Source organism: Geotrypetes seraphini, chromosome 1, assembly GCF_902459505.1.
Source record: "Geotrypetes seraphini chromosome 1, aGeoSer1.1, whole genome shotgun sequence".
NCBI lineage: Eukaryota > Metazoa > Chordata > Amphibia > Gymnophiona > Dermophiidae > Geotrypetes > Geotrypetes seraphini.
In genome coordinates, this window is record NC_047084.1 from 71,968,104 (window position 1) to 71,993,037 (window position 24,934).

Consider the following 24,934-nt stretch of genomic DNA (forward strand, 5'->3'; position numbering starts at 1 on the left):
GGTCTGGGGGTACCTCTTCAATGGCATTGAGAAGAAGAAGGGATTGGACCTCCCTCAGGAGGAGGGGGGATTGAGAGGAGTGAGAAACAGACTCTATGGGAGGATTGTCTGGTGGAAGAGTCTGGAAGTTGAGAGAGTAGCCGTGGCGAATGATGTTGAGGACCCACAGGTCTGATATAATGACCTCCCAACGGTTGAGGAAGAGTTGAAGGCGGCCTCCTATCGGCTGAGGAAGAGGCAATGATGGCGGGAGACTGGCTATGCCCTGGAGAAAAGAGTCAAAAGGGCTGAGATGGTTTTGACTGTGGGAGAGGCTTGGCAGGTTGGTGAGACTGTAAACGTGCCTGAGTTTGGTGCTGCTGACGAGGCCGGCGAGGCTGTTGTTGCTGAGGCGGGTTGAGAGGTCTGGCCGAGAACCTGCGTTGGTAGGAAGACTGCTGTTTGTAGGGGCGAGCAGGTGGAGTCTTCTTTTTAGGTTTGATTAGGGTATCCCACCTGGTCTCGTGTGCTGAAAGTTTCTGGGTAGTTGAGTCCAGGGACTCCCCGAATAGTTCATCACCAAGACAAGGTGCGTTAGCCAGGCGGTCTTGGTGATTAATGTCGAGGTCAGAAACTCTCAGCCAGGCCAAGCGCCTCATGGCAACAGCCATGGCAGATGCTCGAGAGGTCAGCTCAAAAGAGTCATAAATGGATCGCACCATAAATTTCCGGAGTTGGAGCAAACTGGAGATTTGTTGTTGAAAAACCGGGATCTTACGCTCAGGGATGTACTTTTGTAAGGAGGAGAGTTGTTGCACCAAATGCTTCATATAGAAGGAGAAGTGGAAGGTATAATTATTAGCCCTGTTGGCAAGCATGGAATTCTGATAAAGGCGCTTGCCAAATTTATCCATTGTTCTGCCCTCTCTGCCAGGAGGGGTGGAGGCATAAACACTGGAGCCCTGGGTTCTAGTGGACTCCACTAGAAGGGATTCATGGGGTAGTTGAGGTTTGTCAAACCCCGGGATAGGAATGACCCTGTATAAACTATCCAGTTTTCGAGGGGCACCCGGTACCATGAGAGGATTTTCCCAGTTTTTGTAAAAAGTTTCCCGTAAGATGTCATGGACGGGTAACTTTAAAAATTCTTTGGGAGGTTGTTCGAAGTCCAGGGCGTCCAGGAAAGCCTGGGACTTCTTAGAGTCGGATTCCAAAGGGATCGACAGAGCCGCCGACATTTCCCTGAGAAATTTTGTGAATGAGGATTGTTCAGGTTTGGAACTGGTATCGACCATCGATGGTTCCTCGTCCGTTGAGGAAGCCTCATCATCGGTACCGGGTGGGGATTCTTCCCATAAGTCCGGGTCCCTGACGTCGGTGTGCGCAGGACGGGACGGTGGTGCGGACGGCTCAGTGTGGCGAGTCTTAGAGAAAGATTTGCCAGAGCGCATCGAGACGGTACCGGGGGAGGAAGATCGATGCTGGTCCTGGTCTCGGGGGGACTGGTGTCGGTCTCGATGTCGGGGAGGGTCGGCATCAGAGTGTGTTTGTACTGGAGGATTAAGTGGTTCAGCCGCGAGTACCGGCATGGAGGTGTTCAACGGTGCCGATGGTGTCGACACCGGCGGTATGGTGCGATGCTCGGGCCGGTCTGGTACCGGAAGGAGTGGGGCCAAAATTGCAGGCAACAAGTGCTGGAGTTGCTGTTGCAGTTGCTCTTGCAATTGGCTTTGGAGTATGGCCGCAATGCGGTCGTCCAGAGAGGGCACCGGTACCACTTTTTTCTTTGTCGGTACCATAGGTGCCGCTCCATGCCCCGGCGATGAGGATGCCGATGACGAGGCACTCACCGAAATTGGGGCGGAGCGTTTGTGGGGTCGGCGTGATGCCGGGAGGACCGGCGTCGCCGGTGTGGCAGGAGGGCGCTCAAGGGAAGTGGAAGGCTTCTTAGCCGGCTTACCTGGTGCCAGCGACCCCGAGGAAGGATCAGGCGTCGTCGAAGTAGTCGGTGCCAACTTTTGCGGCGCCGTTGACGGCACGGCCGATTCCATGGCAGATCCGGTACCGAAAAGGATATTCTGTTGGATCTGTCTATTTTTCAAAGTACGTTTTTTAAGAGTAGCACAGCGGGTGCAGGTGTCAGCCCGATGCTCTGGACCCAGGCACTGTAGGCACCAATTGTGCGGGTCAGTGAGAGATATCGGGCATGCACACCGCTGGCACTTCTTAAAGCCCGGCTGAGGGGGCATGAAGGGGAACACGGCCTCCGCAAAATCAAAACTGGAGGCCTGTATGGTGGCAACAGGCCCCGCTGGGGCCGGCCCAAAAAATAAAGAAAAAACAAAGTTTTTTTTTTTTTTTTTGCAAGTTAGAACGAAAAACGAAATCCGAAGGAAAAAGAACAAAAAAAAGGAAGAAAATAGCGCGAGCGGGAAGGCAAAAACAGAGATTTCAACAGCCTTTGAAAGAACATGCGTCTTCTTCGCTCCGCGGAAACGAAGAAACTGGGGACCACGCTCTCCTCCGTCGGGCGGGAAGGCACTCGCGCATGCGCGGTGCGGTCATCTAGAACTTTCTAGTTAAAAGTGTCCGTACCGGGGCTCCGTCGGTGACGTCACCCATGCATTAAGAATATGCTGCCTGCTTGTCCTGGGATAACCCGCACTACGCGTTAGTAAATAAGGGGGGTATATTTGATCTAAGGTAATTCAAAATAAAAAATAAATAATTAGATAACTAGAGGGCACAGGGTGGTGGATATCTGGAATGCGCTTCCAGAGGGTGTGATAGGACAAAGTACGGTATTGGGGTTCAAGAAGGGATTAGACAATTTCCTGAAGGAAAAGGGGATAGAAGGGTATAGATAGAGGAGTACTATACAGGTTCTGGACCTGATGGACTGCCGCTTAAGCGGACTGCTGGGCATGATGGACCACTGGTCTGACCCGGCAGAGGCACTGCTTATGTTCTTATGTTCTTAATGTTGGGAAGCACTTTTTCATGGAGAGAGTGGTGGAGATGAAAATACTAACAGAATGGTAACAGACCTTTAGAGCTGCTGGACTGGTATCACCGAGGTTCTTGAGCAAGCTTTGTAATGTTCTGCGTAGAGTCTAGGTGGCTATTTTTATTAATTTAAGTGCTGGCACTTAAATTAATATGTACATCCAGTGCCCTTGACTATACATACAATGGCACTGAATATACAAGTATGGTCATCACTACCCCATTAACTGATTAGTGTATGCCTTACGGTTTCAAGTTTATTATTTTTTGATATTCTGCAAATCAAACCATGTCTAAGCAGCTCACAATATAAATTGATATTTAAAAAATTATAAAAATCTAATAAAAACATCACATAATACAAAATGAGTATAGGGGAAGGACTACAGTTTATGATAGAAAAGAAAAGAAGACAGGATAACACAAAACGTCAAAGGGCCAGGTGTATTCTGTAGTACAGTGCTTTTCAATTTCTTCAAGACAAGTACCCCATAAGCCTAACAAATAGCAACCGAATACCACTGCCCAAGTTCTGCCCCAGAGCCCACCCCCATAATAATAGTATTAATTGTAGCGCAATTTCTTCCATCCATTTTTCATATACACACAATATAATCTTATTAATACATAATGATAACCACAAAATTTAAAAAACACAAAGCACACTGTACACAGAGAAAATGTTAATTATCATTTATATTCGGGCAGGGGAGGGGTCAAAGAGGTCAAGGCAGATGACTTTAAAATATGCAGTGTCACCTCAGTAACAACTATAGAAAAATAGACAAATATAGAGCAAAATATAACAGCAGATATAAATTCACAAAACTGACACATTTTGATCACTAATTTGAAAATAAAATTATTTTTCCTACCTTTGTTATCTGGTGATTTCATGAGTCTCTGGTTGCATTTCCAATATTTATTTACTTTTGCCTCCTACACGCTTCCTCTCCTCTGGACCCCATTCCCTTCCCCAGCCAACATCTCTCTCTCTGTCCCTCCATGAGTCCAACTTTTCTTCCTCTCTTCTCCACCCCTATTGGCAATATGTCTCCCTCTCTCTCACTGTCCATCTGTCTTGAGAGATCCAGGCATCTCTTCCACCCCCTCTACTGCCACATCCAACATTTTGCCTTCTCTCATCTCCTGATCATGTGTAGCATTTTTTTTTGCGACTGCCCACCAGCCCCATGCCCATTTCTCCTTCTATCACCCCTCTCCAGCACAATGCCAAATTTCTCCTGCCATCACTATGTCCAACATTCCTCCCCCTTGCATTCCCTTCAATCTGCCCTCTCCACCACCATATCCAACATTTCTCCCTCTCATCCTTCTATTCCCCATGAATATCTACCTCACTCCTCTCTCTATGCCCAATTTTCCTTTCTTCCTTTCCCCTTGTGCACCATCTCTCACTCACACACTCATGCCCATAAAATTCTTCCTTTCTATTCCCTCCCTCCTATGTCCCAAGTTAGTGCCCACATGTGTCGAGTTTTTGTCCCCTCCTCCCCCCCTCTTCCCCCGAAGCCGACCCATCCACAAAAGCCGCAGGCAGCCAGAGATCCCTGCCTGCCCCTGCTGAAGCCGCCACCACTGGGGATCTTTCCTTGCCTCCCTGTCTGTCCGCCCACTGCATCACCCCCCTCCCCCGAAGCTGACCCTGCCACCAAGCTGGAGCCGACACGATCCATCCCTCCCAGCAGCAACTCCGCACATGGATGGGCCACAGTGTGTGCAGTGACTCAAGCTGCATGCGGCCAGCTGACAAGCGTTCCCCATGATGTCAATTCTAACGTTGGAGAGAAGGTTCTGGGCCAGCCAGGCAGAGATTAGCAGAATTCACTGAATCCCCTGAAAACCCTCACCACATGCCATTGGGTATATCAAAACCAAGACCCTTTGTCACTTCATTCAGCAAGCCAACACATAACTTATCTCAACAGAGGCTGAATTTAGCTGTTGTCTGGCTAATTTTCACAGCCCATCCTTAGTATGTCCTTCTTCTACCTCTTTACTATATAGATTAGGGGTGAGCAACTTTTATACACAGAGAATGCCAGTACTAACCCTGGCAGCCTGCAACTTTATGTAATATTGGAACTAAAAATGCACAAAGCTCCATAGATCTGAAATAGAAAAAATAAATAAACAAGTAAAAATATAACTAAAAATGATGGAAACAAACTTAGAGAATGACACGGTGACAGAATTTGTCACCATCCCATCCCTGTGGAGAACCATGGGAAACCATTCCCATGTCATTCTTTAAGGATAGAGGGAAAAATCAGAGTATGAATGGGTACAACCATTGACCCTCAAGCCTTGCATTAAAGAATGCTAGTGTAGAAGGACTGAGGTTGAGATAGACACTAGAGAATGACACGGGGAAAAAATCTGTCCCCGTCACCGCCCCGTCCCCGGCCCACCATCCTCTGCACCGCCCCGTCACCGCCATTCCATTCACCGCCCCGTCACCGTCACTGCCATCCCTTTCACCGCCCCGTCACCGCCACTGCCATCCCATTCACCGCCCCGTCACCGTCCCCGCAGCATCCATATAAGCCTTAGTACTCTAATATTTAGCGTATTCCATTCTTATAAATCAAAGTTCCTGCTGCTGAACTAGAGAAAGAGATGTTCAGCTGGCAGGGCTTTGTTTATAAATTTTTATTAACACAACTAATATACCACCATAATGTTTCCGACAGAGGACAAGTATGCAATAAATGCATTTTGCTGTTTCAATGCCAGTGCTCAGCAGAACAACAGACAGCAATATGGACATTCACCTTATGTAGTACTTTTTTAATATATAAAAATAGGCAAAATTAGTTGCTGTTTTATCATTATATTTTCTTGCCATTATAGTATTCTTCATTGATCATTTTTCTTTTTAAATTCAAAACAAATTCAACCTATCTTGTGTCCCAGCATGAATTCATGTTTCACTCAATTGGCTGTTTCAAGGGAATTAACCCTCCAACTTCCATTTGCAAAAATACCCAATGTTGTTCCTTCTATGAGCAATATTTAAATTATGAGGAACAACATTGGGTATTTTTGCTGAATTGTGTGACACCATTTGGGCTGAACATGAAGATTGAAAATGCCTGGTTAGCCCTGGACAGATGATTTGAACAGCCAGGAGCCTGTCCTGGCCATTTAAATCATTTTGAATATCTAGTCCAATGATAACAGAATTAGGGTGATTATAGAAACATAGAACTTTGTTGATCACTAAAAACAGTGGAGACTAAGGGTCTATCAAGCTCAGCATCCTGTCTTTGACACTGGCCAGTCTTGGTCTTTGGAACTGCCCATTGTGTCAGAAGCAATAGGGATTAAGTGACTTGCCCAGGGTCACAAGGAGTGTAGTGTAGCTCTAACCACTGGATTTAGAAGTTGGCTTCTTTTGGGATCTTTAACTCATCATCGCTAGGACTCGAATCTGAGTCCGTGGCACCTAACATAGAATGGAATTAGTATGGCAAAGTAATGAAGAATGGTCCAGCAGCCCCCACTCTCCCTCCACCTCACCTTATATTCGTTCCGAGTTTGCCGGCTTCCTTTTTCCCTAGCCGCACGCGTTCAAAAAGCCGTGCATTTAGCCAGCTCCCTCCCTCCACCTCACCTTAAATTTCGAGTTTTCCGGCTTCCTTTTTTCCGAGCCGCACGTGTTCAAAAATCCGTGCACGCGCGGCTGCGCGAGTCAATCAAACTTCTCCTCTCCTGCAACTTCCTGTTTCCGGTTGCGTCAGAGGAGAAGATTGATTGACTCGCGCAGCCGCGCGTGCACGGATTTTTGAACACGTACGGCTCGGAAAAAAGGAAGCCGGAAAACTCGAAATTTAAGGTGAGGTGGAGGGAGGGAGCTGGCTAAATGTTACGGGCGGGCGGGCGGTGGCTGCGGGGACCGCGCGATCCTTGATACCTCACTGCGGAGACAAGACCATTCACCGCCCCGCGGGCGGTGAATGGCCTTGTCCCCGTCGCCGCAGCGACTGCTAGTTTTCTTCCCCGTTTTCGGCGGGTGACCCGCGGCTAAAATGCGGTGGCCGCGGGTAAACCGCCACCGTGTCATTCTCTAATAGACACTAAAGAATGACAGTCTCTGGTATTCAGAGCAGATATTGTGATGCCATAATGCCTCATTCCACCAATGCCTAAGAGCCAACCTCAACAGTGATGTCACAATGGCTTCATTATCCTATACTTGGCTCACATAAGAATCAGATCCACTGACCCTCAAGCCTTGCATTGAAGAATGCTGGTGTAGAAGGACTCAGGTTGGCACGGGATGGTTTCCTGCAGTTATTCACAGGGACAGGAATGGTGATGAATTCTGTCACCATGTCATTCTCTAGAGTTGCTATTCTGAAAATATTTATGAAATATAGTATTGAAAATCACCAAAACTCTGGTTAATGAAGTTTTCTGTGTATACTTCCTATGGTGTCTCAGTCCACATAAACTTCAACAGTGGGCCACAGGCTGTTCATCCCTCATATAGATAGTATTCGGTCTCTAGTGTACCAAAGGTGGGAGTTGTCTACCCCAGGTGCAGAGAGTTGGGGGTGCTAGAGTGGTTGCGAGTTCGTGATCTGCATGAATGCAGCCACCAGTCCCCGCCCCTTCTGATGTCAACTTCCTGTTCTGGGGTGGAAGGGTCTTGCAGAGCCAATGGCTGTGCACATGCAGACTGCAGCCCCGTGACCACTCCATGCAACCCCCTACTGCCTGGAGGAGGGGGGATGCTCTAACCAGAGAAGGGGGTGCTCTGCCCCGGGTGGCCAGCAAGCTTGATACACCCCTGTATTTGGCTGTTTAGTTGGATTTTTGGCCTAATATTATCCATAGAGCAGCTGAAAGTCTGCAGATAGCTATGTTATACTGGAATTCACTACCAGCTGGTGAATGTATGACTTGCTTATGAAATTAAACTTTAGAAAAGTTTTCATATGTCCCAGAAAGGGTATATGAAATGGTTCTGAATAGTACAGTGTCTCAGTTGACTTTAATTCCTTGAGGTGCAGGCAAAGTGGTCAGCTGACTATATTTAAGGACAAGCTAGAACTGCATTTGTGAGTTATTTACAAGAACAACAGACAGGAGTATTTCATTATTATGCCAAGGCCTGCATGCCATTATTCATCTGATATGAAAATAAAAAACGGGAAAGAAATTCGGGGAAAGTGCCAAGAAACACTAAAATGTGTTCCCGGAGTAGGTCTTAATCCAGAGGAGACGTGAACTGCTGGGAGAAACCACATGGAACCTCAAATTCCTTAACTACTTTCCTGAGCTGAATTATAATAATATCCTTGAATTTATTTCTGAAACAATTTATCAGTAGTTAAATAATTTGGTTTCACAAACAAATGACTTCACTCGTTTCTACACTAAAGTATGTGTATAGAAAATTTTTCAACTACATGTGGCTAAGAAAGGAGATGAGAAGGTATAGACCAGTGTGTGAGAGCTGGAAGACAAGAGACTATGGGCTCCTTTTACGAAGCCATGGAAAACTACCGCCTGCTCAAGAGGAGGCAGTAGTGGCTAGCGTGCGCTATTACGCACGTTAAACCGCTAATGCGCCTTCAGAAAAGGAGCCCCATGAGAGAGAAATTTATAGCACTTAGGATCATCACTATCTATCAACAATGTACAGGTAACCCAGTCAGTGCTTTAACAGTCACTTCCCAAAACAATAAAGGGATTTGGAAGTCAGGGAACTCTTGCAGCTTGGAGGAAAAAATGGTGGCATTGTTAGCCTGGTTGTCTTTATTTTATACAATTTTTTTTCTATACCGTTCTCCCAGGGGGGCTCAGAATGGTTTACATTAACTTAGTCAGGTACTCAGACATTTTCTCCTGTCTGTCCTGGTGGGCTCACAATCTATCTAATGTACCTGGGGCAAATGGGGGGGGATTAAGTGACTTGCCCAGGGTCACAAGGAGCAGCGTGGGTTGGAACCCACAACCTCAGGGTGCTGAGGCTGTAGCTTTAACCACTGCGCCAATCTAGAAATCACAATGTAGTAGAAGTGACCCAAGTATAGGACAATGAAGCCATTGTGACATCACTGATGAGGTTGGCTCTTAGGCATTTATGGAATGAGGCATTATGATGTCACAATACCAGCTCTGGTTATCAGAGGCTGAATCTTTCACACTATTTATTTATTCAATTTTCTATACTGTTCTCCCAGGGGAGCTCAGAATGGTTTACATGAATTTATTCAGGTACTCAAGCATTTTCCCTGTCTGTCCTGGCAGGTTCACAATCTATCTAATGTACCTGGAGCAATGGGGGGATTAAGTGACTTGCCCAGGGTCACAAGGAGCAGCATGGATTTGAACCCAAAACCTCAGGGTGCTGAGGTTGTAGCTTTAACCACTGCGCCACACTCTCCCCTTCGCCCTTAGCCAGGTCCAAAGCCTATCAGGGTGCATAATATTCTAGAACTCTGAAACAGTGTCAGGCATAGCGAGGGTGAGAGATGCCCGGGGCGGTGATGCCCCCCTCTCCCGCCCTCTTCTCCACCCCTCACCTTCCCTGCCCCTTCTGCCATGCAGGCGCCACTTCTCTTCCCCCGTACCTCTGTAACATTCCTGGCATGAGCAACAACCCCCGAGCTGCTGTTGCACCAGCGTCGGCTCTTCCTCTGATGTCACTTCCTAGGCGTGGGTCCAGGAAGTGATGTCAGAGAAAGAGCCGACGCTGGTGCGACAGCAGGTATTGGGTTGCTGCTCGCGCCCAGAATGTTACAGAGGTAAGGGAAAGGGAAGCAGTGCATACGCATGGTGGCAGGGGGGGAGGGGAATGGGGGAGGGGAAGGAGCAGGGGGCAGAAAGGAGGATGGGTGACTGCGCCCTCAGCAAGACGGCGCCTGGGGCGGACTGCCCCTCCTTGCTACGCCTCTGGTGTCAGGGCTGCTGCACAGCATACTAGGTGGACCTTTAGGTTTGTGCCAGAGCCTTCCCAATTAACTTTCAAACCCATAGATTCTGATAAGGTACCTCACCAGTTATGATTTTCGCCACTATCATAAAACTGCAAAAATGTTACTCAGAATCTTTTCCAGAGAACGGTGAGTGGTAGAACTAGAGGACATAAATACAGCTTAGGAGTAATGGAAATGGTAATGGATGCTGGAATGCCCTCCCATGGGAAGTGGTGGAGATGAAAATGATAAGAGAATGGAATCAAAACCACTTAAACAACAAATCCAGTAGTTAGTGTAACCTGAGGTAAATATTTTTTGGAATATAGTAAACAAGCCCCAGAGGAGGCTGGGAGCTTTGGGGGGAGGTTCAGAAATGCCCAGAAATGACCGTTTATGACACGATTTCCCGCACATGATCAGTGCAGTCAGTGGAGCCTGGCACTGACACCTGCAAGTAATTTAAAGGGTTTAAAGAGCTTGGAAAATAAAATTAATTGCATAATATAGGTTAATGCAATGCTATGACATAATTTAAAGCGGTTTTATCCAAAAATTAGAGGTGTATAAGGCTTCATTTTGTGTGTTTCTGTGAGTATGAGCTCTCTACTGTAAATCTGCAGGCATGAGCTTACTATAGAATCTCAATGCATGAATCTGATTGGCTGCACAAGTCATTTGGGAACTTTGGTGGAGAGTAACTGTCACAGAGAAGAGGTTTATGAAAGGAATTTTTGACTGGAAAAGTGAGAATTTGAGAGTTGTGTGAGCAAAACCAACCGGGATAAATAAACTCGGAGTGCTTGTAGCGTAAGAGAGTAACCCTAGAGTAATTTTCGTCAACTTTCTTTGAAAGTAGGACAGTTAAGAGCAGGGCTATGCTGTTCCTGGCAAGGGATTTATGTCTGTAAAAGCGGCAGAGACCCAAGAAAATTAATTCAGTCATTTACTGTTTGCAATTTTGACTATTTGGTCAGTTGACTTACTTTGAAGAAGAGAACCTAAATAGGGGAAATTGCTACTGCAATTACTGTTTAATAAGGATATAAAAGAATATGGCATGGAGGGCCTCTCGTATACTGACAGACTGAAAAAGCTAGGGCTTTTCTCCCTGGAAAAGCGGAGACTTAGAGGAGACATGATAGAAACCTTCAAGATCATGAAGGGCATAGAAAAAATAGACAGGGACAGATTTTTCAAATTAAGGGGATCAATAAGTACAAGGGGGCACTCAGAGAAATTGAAAGGGGAGAGGTTTAGAACAAACGCCAGGAAGTTCTTTTTCACACAGAGGGTGGTGGATACATGGAACGCGCTACCAGAGGATGTGATAAACAGGAGCACGCTACAGGGGTTCAAAGAAGCTTTGGATAGGTACTTGGAAGACAAAGGGATTGAGGGGTACAGATAAGAGTAGAGGTAGATTATAGGGATGGGATTAGATGTAAGTTACAAAATTAATCAGGGACCACTGTTCAGGCACTAGGCCTGATGGGCCGCTGCGGGAGCGGACCGCTGAGCAAGATGGACCTCTGGTCTGACTCAGCGGGGGCAACTTCTTATGTTCTTATATATATTGATTACGGTCTCTAAAAAAATTCAATTGGCGGTGGTACTGAACAGTATCACTAATTTAATTGAGAATTGCTTGTGGAAAAATGTCCTTACAGGACTTGGAGTTTAGAGACAAGAGTATCGTTTAGTGAGAAGCAGGAATATAGGTTATTCCAGAAAAGAAAATGTATACATCTATGAAGGTTTCCCTTATTCTCTGAAATCTATGTGAGTGAGTGTGACAGTGGGTTCCAGAGCCGCTGAAGACAGCAGCCTCACAGAATTCCAGACTCTCTCATAGAGAAGTTAGGGAACAAAACCCATAGTGCAGTTAGGTAAATTTAGATAATGAAAAGTAGGCTAATAGAGTGCCACACTGAGGGCGATAGTTTTCCTTCTGTTATTTTATTTACGTCAAGTGTCCTGAAGAGGTGCTAAGGGAAAGAAAAACTCCATTTTGGAATATCTTACCTGCTGGCATTCAAACTTGGGAAAAGGTACATTTGGATTTCAGTACAAGTACTTCTGCTGAGTATGGCTGAGAAACATCGTGTCACCAAAGCTGTTGCTCAGGTTACAGCTTTTGTCTTTGTTTAGACAGAAAATGTTATCCGAGCAGAGGGAGTGGTTCCATGTGCAAGCTGTCTTCAACTTGAATCCCTCATGAAGGAAGTAAAAGAACCGAAAGAGGAGGTGGCAAGGCTGAGAAGCATCCGTGAGAATGCTAGGAATGATAAAGAAGGGGATCACGAACAGATTGGAGAAGGTTATCATGCTGCTGTACCGGGCCATGGTGCGCCCTCACCTGGAGTACTGCGACCAGCACTGGTCACCGTACATGAAGAAGGACACGGTACTACTCAAAAGGGTCCAGAGAAGAGCGACTAAGATGGTTAAGGGGCTGGGGGAGTTGCTGTACAGCGAAAGATTAGAGAAACTCGGCCTCTTCTCCCTCGAACAGAGGAGATTGAGAGGGGACATGATTGAAAAATTCAAGAAACTGAAGGGAATAGACTTGGTGGAAAAGGACAGGTTGTTCACTCTCTCCGAGGTAGGGAGAACGAGAGGGCACTCTCTAAAATTGAAAGGGGATAGATTCTGTACGAACGTAAGGAAGTTCTTCACCCAGACAGTGGTAGAAAACTGGAATATTCTTTTGGAGTCTGTCATAGGGGAAAACACCCTCCAGGGATTCAAGATCAAGTTAGACAAATTCCTGCTGAACCAGAACGTATGCAGGTAGGGCTAGTCTCAAGGCGTTGGTCTTTGACCAGAGGGCCGCCGCATGAGTGGACTGCTGGGTACAATGGACCACTGGTCTGACCTAGCAGTGGCAATTCTTATCATTTAAGTGCTTCTTGAGGCATCAAAGATTTCCAGCAGTGGAAAAAAAGAAGCCGTGCTGAGGGAGGACAGCTGGATTCAGATTACAGGGCCTTGCAGGATTGACACTGTGACTGCCCTTGAACTGAAGAACTGGTATGCAACCATGGAAGCAGAGGAGATGAGAGCATCCCAGGGAGAGGAAGGACCAAAGCTTGAAATCCCCAAAGTTGCTGGATCCATGACCACTAGGAGACATAAGGTAGTGGTGGTTGGTGATTCCCTTCTGAGGTGTACAGAGGCGTCCATCTGCAGACCAGACATGATGTCCCAGGAGGTATGCTGTCTACCTGATGCCAAAATCCAAGATGTTACGGAGAGCTTGCCAAGATTCATTAAGCCTAATGACTATTATCCAATGCTGCTCATCCTGGCACTAATGATACTGCCAGGTATCCCTGTGAATGTACCAAAAGTGACTCTGTGGCTCTGGGAGGGAAATTTCCAAGCTTATTTAAAATTTGTTAATCCACTTATCAATTTTCTAAGCAGAATACAAAGTATTTAAAATTAGGGTATTATATATAAAATCAAACAGACATACTAAAACAGACAGAAGGGAAGGTAATGGCGAAAGCTGGGTGCATAGGATGCTTAGGGAGAGGTATTATCAGTAGGAAAAAGGAGGTATTGATTCCCCTATATAAGACTGTTGAGACCTGATTTAGAATATTGTGTACAATTATGGAGACTGCACCTTAAAAAAATATAAACAGGATGGAGTCAGTCCAGAGGAAGGCTACTAAAATAGTCAGTGTCTTCATCATAAAATGTATTTGGACAGATCTCAATATATATATATGTTGGAGAAAAGGTAGGAGAAGAGAGATATGATAGAGAAATTTAAATTCCTACATGGCATAAATGTGCATAAGGCAAATCTCTTTCATATGAAAAGAAGCTCCAGAATGAGATGGGATAGGATGAAGTTAAGAGGTGTTAGGCTCATGAGTAATCTAAGGAAACACTTTTTTACAGAAAAGCATGGCAGAGATGGTGAAGACAAAATGTGTGTGAATTTAAGAAAGCATAGGATAAGCACATGGGCTCACATAGGGAGAGGAGGAGATAGTGGATGCTGTGGATGGGCAGACTGGATGGGACATTTGGCCTTTATCTTCCATTATGTTTCTAGGTGTAGGGAGAAGATCAAGAGAAAATCAACTCAAGAAAGAAGAAGCACTGAAGAAATCCAAGAAAGTGGAAAGAGTTCAGGAATGAATGATTTGGGGATTGATAATGTAAAAGAATTCTCATAAAGTTGGGGTTAACTCAAATCTAGTATAGTGCCAGACATCTCAGTCTGTAGAAGTTCTTGATATTTTTACTCAGTCTGTACTAGTGCTGCCCGATTTACGATTCAAATCAATTCACCGATTTGAATTAGGTGAATCGATTCAAATCGATTCAATTTTAAGAAAAATCGGCCTCCCGATTCGATGGCTGACCCTTCCCCCTGTGCCTTCCTAAAGTAGGAGTGGCAGCGCTGCCTCTTGCTGGCCGTCCGCTGCCACTCATGCCTGAGGGGGGAGGGTCAGTTGGAAAGGCCTGCATGTTTCCCTAGCTTCCTCGCTCTTATTGGCTTAAGCTAATACGGCAGCCTGCAGGATCGCTGGTGCTATAGTGATCCCTGCAGCTGCCCGTCGTCCTCAGTGGCACGTTCTTTCTGCTACGGTCCCGCCCCTTGTCTGATATCAGGGTCAGTATCGCGGCAGAGGAAACGTTCCGCTGAGGATGATGGTAGCTGCAGGGATCACTATAGCACCAGTGATCCTACAGGCTGCCGTATTAGCTTAAGGTAAACGCGGGGATGCTGGGGGGAGCAAGCCTTGGCAGTGGGGAGGGTTGGGGGGGAGGGAGGGGAAGCAGGCCTTGTTGGCGGTAGGGCAGGCCTTCATGGCGGGGTGGCAGGACTGTGCAGAGCGAGGAGGATGAAACAGTAAGAGAGGGGAGGAGAGATGCCAGACCTAGGGGTGAAGGGAAGAGAGAGACCAAATTAAAAAGAGGGGGAGGAAAGCAGAGGAGAGGTGCTGGATTAATAGAGAGAGGGAGAACAAAATGCAAGACCACATGGGGAAGGGTACAAGAGGGACAGATAATGGTCCAAAAAAGGTGGGCAGGGTGCAGCATGGCAGGAGAGATAGTAGGAGAAAGCCTGTACCTGGAGAAAGGGATGCAGGAGGTAAGGAAGAGAGAAAGAAGAAGCTGGATATGGGGAGAGATAAGATGCTGTATATGGAGGGAGCATAAGAACAGGGACACAAGGGGGACAGTACTTGAGAAGAGAATAGGGACACAGAAGAGAGATGCTGGATGAAAGGGTAGATGAGAAAAGGAGAGATGGTGGATCTGTGGATGGTGGGGTCCATCGATGCAGCTGCGGGGGGATGGAAATGAAAAAAAGGAAAGATGCAAGACCTCCGGGGGAGGAAAGGGAAACAGAAAGGGAGGACAGACATGGAAGGTTAGCATGGAGAAAGAAGGAGACCCTGATCAGAAGACAACCAGACCAACATGAGACCAACAAGATTTGAAAAATGACCAGACATCAAAAGGTAGGAAAAATAATTTTATGTTCTGTTTTGTGATTACAATATGTCAGATTTGAAATGTGTATCCTTCCAGAGCTGGTGTTAGACCACGAACAAGAGCTAGGATTTAACAGAGAGAGGAAAAGTATTTTTTGTTTGTTTACACCACAGGACCAGTGTGGGTAGGAGAGGGCAAAAGGGGTGAAGAGGCTATAAAATAAACCCACCAGGATGTTTGGAAAAAACCACCCAATTGAGCAGGAAAATCGAATCGAAAAATCGATTCAATAGGCTGAATTGAATCAAAATTTTTTTTCCTGAATCGGGTAGCACTAGTCTGTACCTAGTGTTTCTTTATAATAGAAATTTTGTCACTTCTTAGCCAAACGAGCTGCGTTTTGAAACATTGTTCCAGCTTTCTGTTTTCTTTTTTTTTTGGGGGGGGAGAGGGTTTAGATTGTAATACTAATCAGCAGAGACTACATATTAGAGAAATTGTTCTTATAACTAATTGAGGCAATATTACAATCTTTGAAAAATTCAACATTTCTTTAACTGGTTTGAAAGTAAGAGCGCAATAAATGTTTGCATTTGACTTGCGTTTAGTAATTTGGGGTCTGATTCACATTTGGTCTCACTCAATTTACAAGTTTTGCTACAAGTATAACTTTATGTCATTTGTTTTATTAAAACTCTGGGTGAAGTTTAAATTTTCATGTAAGCCTGGCTCTTCTTTTTGGGAGAATTTCTGCTAACTTAGCTAAATGACTACAGACAATTTGGAGAACCGTAGATCTCTCTTGGGGTGAGGCAGGTTACATTAGGAAGCAAGGCTAGTGCCGGGTAGACTTCTACAGTCTGTATCTTGATTATCGCTAGATCTGGTTGGGCTGGAGTAGATTTCAACAGCAACTCCATTAGTTGAACATTAAGCCAGTGCTCTGTGCCCTTCAAGAACAGCTCAAGATCAAACCGGCAAGGACAGTTCAAGATCAAGTATGTACTGGTATATGTTATCATATACTAGGAATTTATCTTGTTAGGCAAACTGGTTGAACCAGATGTTGTTATCTACTTTGTTACTATGGCGCTCATTTTCAAAGAATATGGAAATCTCAAAAGGCCAAAATGGTTGTCCATATGCTTGGGACATCCAAATCCCAAATTTTCAAAGGCAAAATAGGGACGTCCAACACTGCAGTATGGTCAAATAGCAAGGGGACACGTTCTGGGCGTGTCTTGGTTGAGACTAGGAAGCAATGGCATATTAAGGGGGGTGGAATGCCCTGGGCACCCTTTTGGTGGGGGCGCTGGCACCTCTCTGCTCCCCCACACCACACTCATTCCTTCCCTTCCCCCCTCCCTCTTTAAATCTTTGCCAGTGCGAGCAAATTCGGTCTGCTGCTCGCGCCAGCCTTGTTCCCCTCTGAAATCACTTTCCGGTCACGGGGCCAGGAAGTAGCAATGATTAGAGGGAAAGCTAATGCTGGAGGAAATATTTTTTCACTCAGAGAATAGTTACGCTCTAGAATGTGTTGCCAGAGGATGTGGTAACAGTGGTTAAGTTGTAGCTGGTTTTTTAAAAAAAAGTTTGGACAAGTTTCTGGAGGAGAAGTCCACAGTTTGCTGTTGAGACATACAAAGGGGAAGCCACTGCTTGCCCTGGGATTAGTAGCATGGAATGTTGATACTATTTGAGTTTTTGCCAGGTACTTGTGACCTAGATTGGCCACTGTGGAAACAGGATACTGGGCTAGATATATCATTGGTCTGACCCAGTATGGCTATTCTTATGTTCTTATGAATAAGCAGTGGATTTCCCCAGGTTCATTGTAATAATGGCTTATGGACTTTTGTTTTAGGAAATTAGTAAAACCTTTTTTAAAACCCTGCTCAGCTAAATGCTTTCACCACATTCTCCGGTAATGAATTTGAGTTTAATTACACATTGAGTGAAGAAATAGTTTCTCCAGTTTCTTTTAAACCTACTACTTTGTAGCTTCATCGTATGCTCCCTAGTCTTAGTATTTTTGGAAACAAGCGAGTCACATTTACCCATTCCACTCCACTCATTATTTTATAGACATTCTCCTGAGCTGTCTCGTCTCCTTGCTGAAAAATCCTAGATGCATGGATGTCCATCTCATGTATTTTCAAACAGGCTGTTTGAAAATATGTGTGAGATGAACATCCATTTGGGGTGTTCTGACTTGGAAATCTTTTTGAAAACACTCTTCCATGTAGTTCCATTAATGCAGATTAAATATGAAGGAAATGTGAAACATCTGCATTCAAGCAAGCAGCCATTTTTTTGTACTATCTGTAAAGGTCTGATTGTTGACAGTGGTAAATCTACCACTGCGCTACCGGAGGAAGAGATCAGGCAGAGTACGGTACAGGGATTCAAACAGGGATTGGACGGATTCCTGAGGGATAAAGGGATCGTGGGATACTGAGAGAGGTGCTGGGATGCAACACAGGTATAGAAAGCTAACCAGGTAATAAGTATAGAAACCCAACCAGGTCGTGCATGTGCAAGACCGGAGGGTTAGGACTTCGATGGGAAGATAGGACTCAATGGGAAACCAAGGTGGCAAGGGGGCCCCTTCTGGTGATTCAGACAGGTCGTGACCTGTTTGGGCCGCCGCGGGAGCGGACTGCTGGGCAGGATGGACCTATGGTCTGACCCGGCAGAGGCACTGCTTATGTTCTTATGTTCTTATGTTCTAAGAACAGTGAATTACAATAATTGAGATTTTTAAGATAAGACTTTGTAGAACTGTTCTAAATCTTTCTTAGATAAAATCAGCTTCACTTTCTTTAACAAATGCAGTCTAAACCCCCCCCCCCACCCCACCTACCCATCTTTTGCTATTGCTTAAATGTGTGGCTTCAAAGTAGGAGCAGAATCTAACACAACTCCAAGACTTGTGGGGAAACAGGAATATGGTAGCCTGATCATAATGATGAACCTGTATAGGATTGTAACTTACAAGCTAAATTTCTGGGGTCCTTTTACCAAGGCGTGCTAACTGATTTAGTGCATGCTAAATACTAAGGTGCCCATAGAATATAATGGGCGCCTTAGCATTTAGCGCGTACTAATCTTTAGCGTGTGCTAAATCGGTTAGCACGCCTTAGTAAAAGGACCCCTCTGTTTCTGCTGCATTCAATGCAAACTTATTGTTATGCATCCAGATGGCTTATGCGAGTGAAAATCCTACACAATCTACACTTTGCTTAATAAATAGCAGTATTAGGGGAGAAAAAGAGCTGGATGCCTTCAGCATATATTCGGGAAAGGCTTTTTGGAAAATCTTACTCTTACTGGAGAATGTACTGTATTTCAGCTCTTGCAGAAAGTTCATGGGACCAGGACCTTGTACTCTAGTGGGTGTTTAGTCTGATCATCCAGAAGAGGGGCTGCACTAACTACTCAGGTCCTGTCAGCAGTGTGTACACATAGGATTTCCCAAAGATTAACAGGCCATTTCTGCAGAAAGTTTGAAGTGGATGAAAATGAGCTTCAAAGCAAATATTTACCTCAAATAAACATTACTAAAGGGGAGCTGGCAAAAATACAATTACACGTCACTGAGGTATACTGCAGTTATACTTTAAAAAAAAATGAAAATTAGCCCATGAAGACATCGTCACATGCCAGTGTGCATTTCATTCTGCATAACTGAGCCGCTCGGTGTAATATTAATTCACAGTTTTCATGTGTAGTGATCTAAAGTACCAGCATATAATAAAAATGTAAACCACTCTGATTGTACCATAGAAAAGTGGTATATCAAATCCCATTACCCTAAAGTTTTCTACTGGTAAAGGCATAATTTGTGACCAACATTTCAAAAAAAAAAAAAAAAAAAAAAAGTCTTCATATTTCTCGCCATATTGGTGCATTCTGCACATTGCATCTCTTAAAGAACCTTTGTGAAATAACTTTGCATTTTATGTTATCAAATTAACACACAAAATCAAGTCTTGGTGGAAGTTCTTATTTGACATGCCTGTTGAGATGAAGTCAACAGAAAAAAAAAGCCCATTCTTACATTTCAGAACCTAGTTTTTTTTAAATGTTTGACTGTGGCATTTAAATATTTTACAGTTATTCAATCCTGCTCTCCTAAGATGCAGCAGTGCTAACCCTACATATGCTGTACAGTGGCATTTTGAATATTGGACTCTAACTACAGAGCCTATATTCAAAGCAGTTTAGCTGGCCGTTGGTTGGTTAACTTGCTTGGTTTGAGCTAACTGCTAAGGGCTCCTTTTATCAAGCCGCGCTAGCGGGGTTAGCGCACGTGACTTTTAATCACGCGCTAACCCCTGCGCTGGCCAAAACAACTACCGCCTGCTCAAGGCAGGCGTTAGTGGCTAGCGCAGCCGACGGTTTAACGCGCGCTATTATGCGTGTTAAACCGCCAGCGCGGCTTGATAAAAAGAGCCCTAAATTTCAGTGGCACTCAAACTAAGGGCTCCTTTTACAAAGGTGCATTTGCGTTTTTAGCGCACGCTAGCTGAAAAATTACCGCCTGCTTAAAAGGAGGTGGTAGCGGCTAGCGCACGAGGCATTTTGGCGCACGCTAAGCACGCGCTAAAACCACTAGCGCACCTTTGTAAAAGGAGCCCTAAAATGTTGGTGAAGTTTGTGGTTAGTAGCCTAATTCAAAGCTGGCTATTTTGAGGGAGTTTCAGGGCAAAGTCCTGATATTTAGTCCTTTAGCAGCCAGGTTTAGTGCATATATAGGACTGAATAAAAGTCTGTCCTGTTTTTATGCACTAGCTCATGGACGTTTAAGTGATGAATATCATCTTAAGTGGAAAATAGCTGGATATTCAAAGCCAAAACCCACATAGGTCCTGGCACTGAATATCGAGGAATAACTCCACTAGCGGTGAACAAAACACTCACCTCTGCTGGCAAAATATCGAATCCCATGTTTATAGAATAGCGCTTAAGTACATTTAAGCATGTTACTGCAAAGCGTGCCAATGCCAACTAAGGGTCATTATTGGCACTTAAGGCCAATTAGTGCCTAATTTATAAGTTCAGTTAACATACAGTAACTACCACTGTGCTAGATTATAGGAATAGTCAGGGACCACTGCACAGGTGATAGGCCTTAGGGGCCGCCGCGGGAGCGGACCGCTGGGCGGGCTGGACCTCTGGTCTGACCCAGCGGAGGCAAATTCTTAGGTTCTTATAATACCACTTCCCCCTCCCCCACCTCAGCAGTGTTAAACTTTGAATTGGATTGGTTCTGTCTAGTATAATGCTGACCCCTTATTGGTTAAGTTTACCATGTGATAGTTTGATGTCTGAGTTCAGCACCATTTTTAAGGCATCATTAAAGAGTCTTTCTGCTTCATAGGTAGGTGTAAGTAAATTGCTGTAGTTGCAGTGTTTCATTAATGTTTTGGTTTATTAATATAATCTTTTTTTTTTATTTAGGACTGCGCCCTGAAGCAGCAAGTGGTGTCGCAAAATATGGCCCATGATGGCACGCAGATCCTTTTCTTAAAAGTTGAGCGATGCATTATAATTTTTTCAAATATAAATTTTTTCCTTAGAAAATTACTTAACAATATTGAGACCGATGATGTAAATGAGTCATGAGGTATTTAGCTCCATGTTAAATGAGTTGCTCCTGAGGTCTTTTGCTATAGATTATATTTTATAGTAAGAGCGTTGGTGTTGGATCTGTTACTTTTGTTGACTAATCTGTAACCTGCATGCACACTAGTCGCAACTTTGTGCATATAAGTTTATAGAATTAGGAAGCTAATGGTTAAGTTGGCTCCTTCAATGTAAGGGTATGTCATGGATGTTACAAGAAAACTTTAGAAATACATAAAGGGGTAAATTCTCTATAATACGTCTAAACTCAGGCGTGCTTTAGACATCCAGAAAGCGCAAGTGTCAATCAATGGTAGTTAGGCATCTGGTAGACGTCTGTACAGACGTTGAGCGCAGCATAGATACGGCTTTTTGAAACGTCATCTAGACGTCTCCAAATGGCTGTGCTTAGACGCCAGATAGACGTCTGTAGGATGTTTTTTAATATAAGTATATATAAAGTAGTACTCTTTATTGATTTATTATCAGTCATTCAGCATTGTAAGCTTTCACATAATTAACCCAAACTATAGGATGATGAAAAGGATAATCAAAACACAGTATACCATTTTGTAAACTCTATATTTTTTTGTAATATATTAGTTTTAGTGGGAGTTGATCTGGGAACATCAGTGAGTATATTGAAAAGGATGACATGCAGAAAACACTTCTGTGTTGTATCTTTTTTCTTTATGATTTCAGAATTGTAGAGTTTACCATTAATACAAACTAAAACAATATGTCATGTTTAAAAGGAGAACTAGAAGATGAAACGTACCGAGTAGGTGTTGAACTTATACTATCAAGTACGGAAGGTGGGAAACTGTAAATTGCCTAAATTAGGCTACCTTGGATGTTTCGATTCTAGATGTTATCTGTTCCCATGAGGGTTAAAATACAAAAACTGGTTTTTATAGTTTATTTTTTCTAAACACCTAATTTATTTTAGGTAAAGGGCAGGCGTATCATAATTAAAGGTGATCAGATCATAGGACCTCCTATAATCTATATATTATTTCAGGTCCACATCCTGATTCCAAGTTGTAATCACCTACGCTGGTCCCACCTCGCCTACCTCACCTGTTTCGTGTAATCATTCAAACATACCTATTACAGATGTATACTTAATAAATAATATAACAATGAAAAATATTATATATATATATATATATCTAACTCAAAATCAAAAAAGTGTGCAGATTCAAACCATCAGGCCATATTATGAATAGAGCAAGCAACACTTATCTTAAGTGGTATAACTCATGACCCAGCGCTGGGTAAAGATGTGTTGCTCCCAAAGCCCTTCTAACAGAAGAAACAGGTGTTTCAATGAACAGCGTTGCCTCTCTATCATAAAAAAACATAAATGAAACATGCAAACACAGAAATAACCCCTTTGCTCTCGTCTACTGAATGTATAAATAAGTTCATAAAATCTACTAACTCCTTATGTGTGAAATTTAGGTTAAAAACACATTGTCTTTACTACACCTCCAAGTTAGCCTACTTTAGGCAGTTTATGTATTTCTAAAGTTTTCCTGTAACATCCAGTACTATATTTTGGTTTGGGTAGGTCCGAGGATAATTCAAATCTTGAGTTTATAGAATACTTTTATAGTTGATAGTTTTTGATAACTGCATTACATGTTGTTTATATTTGTTATTTTTAGTTTATACTTTTTCCTCCTGATGAAGCAATCCGTGGTGAAACACGATCGGTGTTGAGGAAATTTTGGATATTCATTCATCTCATGTTGAGGGAGTTTTTAGCACATGATTATTTTTGTTGAGTTTCAGCAGTTTTTCTTGTTTTGGGGACTCACTTATATTTTGCCATCATATCAAAACCAGCAATACAAACTTGGAATAGCTCACTGCATGATTGTCGGCACCTGCAACATTAAAGAGTATGCATACTTCCACTTCCATCTCGTGAAGATATGTTCATTGATCCTGGACTTTATATTTCTTATTTGAACATCAGCATCATCCTTATTCAGCTAAGTACTTTATATATTTTTTTTGAAGTATAAGCTGAATACATTAGTCCAGTTTCAATAAGTGTCAAAAGGTTGGTAGGTAAATCAGACATGGAGGGAGCTTCAGGTTTGTCAGGTGTCTCCAATGTTGAGGTTTTTGCTGGGGATGGAGGGTCAGGCTTGTGCCTTTTGCCTTTAGAGGCTGTAGCCATGATTTAGTAGTGCGGATGGAGCTGGATGGAGATTGCAATCACCCGAGTAGAGCAGCCAGGGAGAGAAAATGTGGCAAGGGTTGCTGGAGCTGAAAGTTCAGTCAGCCATCTTCATCGGGCTCAACAGCGCCCCCCAGGAAATAGGATTACTGTATTGAGGTAAAAACCTAATCCTTCCTTACTTTTGAAATGTTTAAAATATATTTTACAAGTCATTTGTTAAATGTTTGACTATATAATTTGGACTGTACTAGAGTGGACTTTTGTTATGATTTGTTTGTTTGGGTTATGGGAGGGGGGTGAGAGTGGGTGGGATGGGGGGGAGGGCTCAAGACTGTGTTGGTGAATTTGAGCAGAATTTTGGTATTCATGACACTTGTTGTACACCATGTGCACTTGAGTGCCTTGTTCTTTTCTTATTGAAAATTTAATAAAATATACTTTTCAAAAAAAAAAAATATATATATATATTTTACATTTTAAATTAATCTTTCCATAGAAGCCCCTTAAACAGTTGCTAAAGGGCACTGACCACTCTCTTTTCCTGAACATCTCCAGAATCAGCTTGATTCAAAGCCATCGTATAAAAAATTCACTGGTAACCATCAGATAGAAACATAATTATTGATGATTAACATTTTCTAGCAACACTGAACTCCTTTATATTTACTTGTTATTGTTGAGAAGTGTGTTGAATATGATGACCCCTCCCCCCCCAAATAAAAATAAATAAATCAACCGCTTTTCTTATGCAGCAGCTTGGTGTAATGCATTCATTTTAATGACAACAGCTTGTGACGCCTTTGGTTCAAAAAAGACCTTGTTTACATAAGCTTAACAGTGATACTTTCTGCATGGAGTAATTTTATGAGGTCTTTCTATGCATGTATAAAAGAATACCTACATGAAAAAGCCTTAATGAAATTACTCCCAAATTGGTGACAGGGAGGAGTTAATCCCCCTACACAGAAATTGGGGTTATAAAAAAAAAAAAAGAAAAGTAACATAGGGATGCCAGTTTTAAAGATAAAATCACTGGGCTGAAACAGTTCTTTCCTCAGTGGCTCAGACTGTGTGCAATTTCATTGTATTCATACTTTTCACTAGGGTGAAAAAGATAGTGTTAGGATAAAGGTGACAAAATATGCACTAGGATATAAAAATTAAATTGCCTGGATTTTCCCTTTGATGATTAACTTTTAGGCCCCATTGATTTCAAAGATGCCCATGGGATTTGAAAACCACTGCTTCAAATAATTTACAGACTCAATTAGTCGTGAAAAATCAGGTGAAGGAGAAGAGAAGGCAATGGAAGGGATAGGATATGGGAAATAGTGTCTGCCCCTAATAAGCATTCATGCTTCAGTAGAATTTTCCATCTCTCATATATGGTAAGGAATACCCTTTAGCTATCTTATTCTAGATGTGTGACTACCATCTAGTGGCCATTTCGTTTTGTGCTTCATACAATTTTCATGTGCTAAAGTTCTTTGGATTTTTTTCTCTCCTTTTTATTATAATTACAATAGCAAAAATGGAAGAATCGATTTAAAAAACAATTCTTAAATTTGGGGCTAAATATTGGGATTTAGTATGGTGGGCAGATGTATGAAACACCACTTAGACTTAGGAGGAAATTCACAAAGCAATGTTAAGGCCTTTGCACATGTTAAATGCTCAAAAGCTCATAGGTTTAGCATGTTAATTTCCTTAA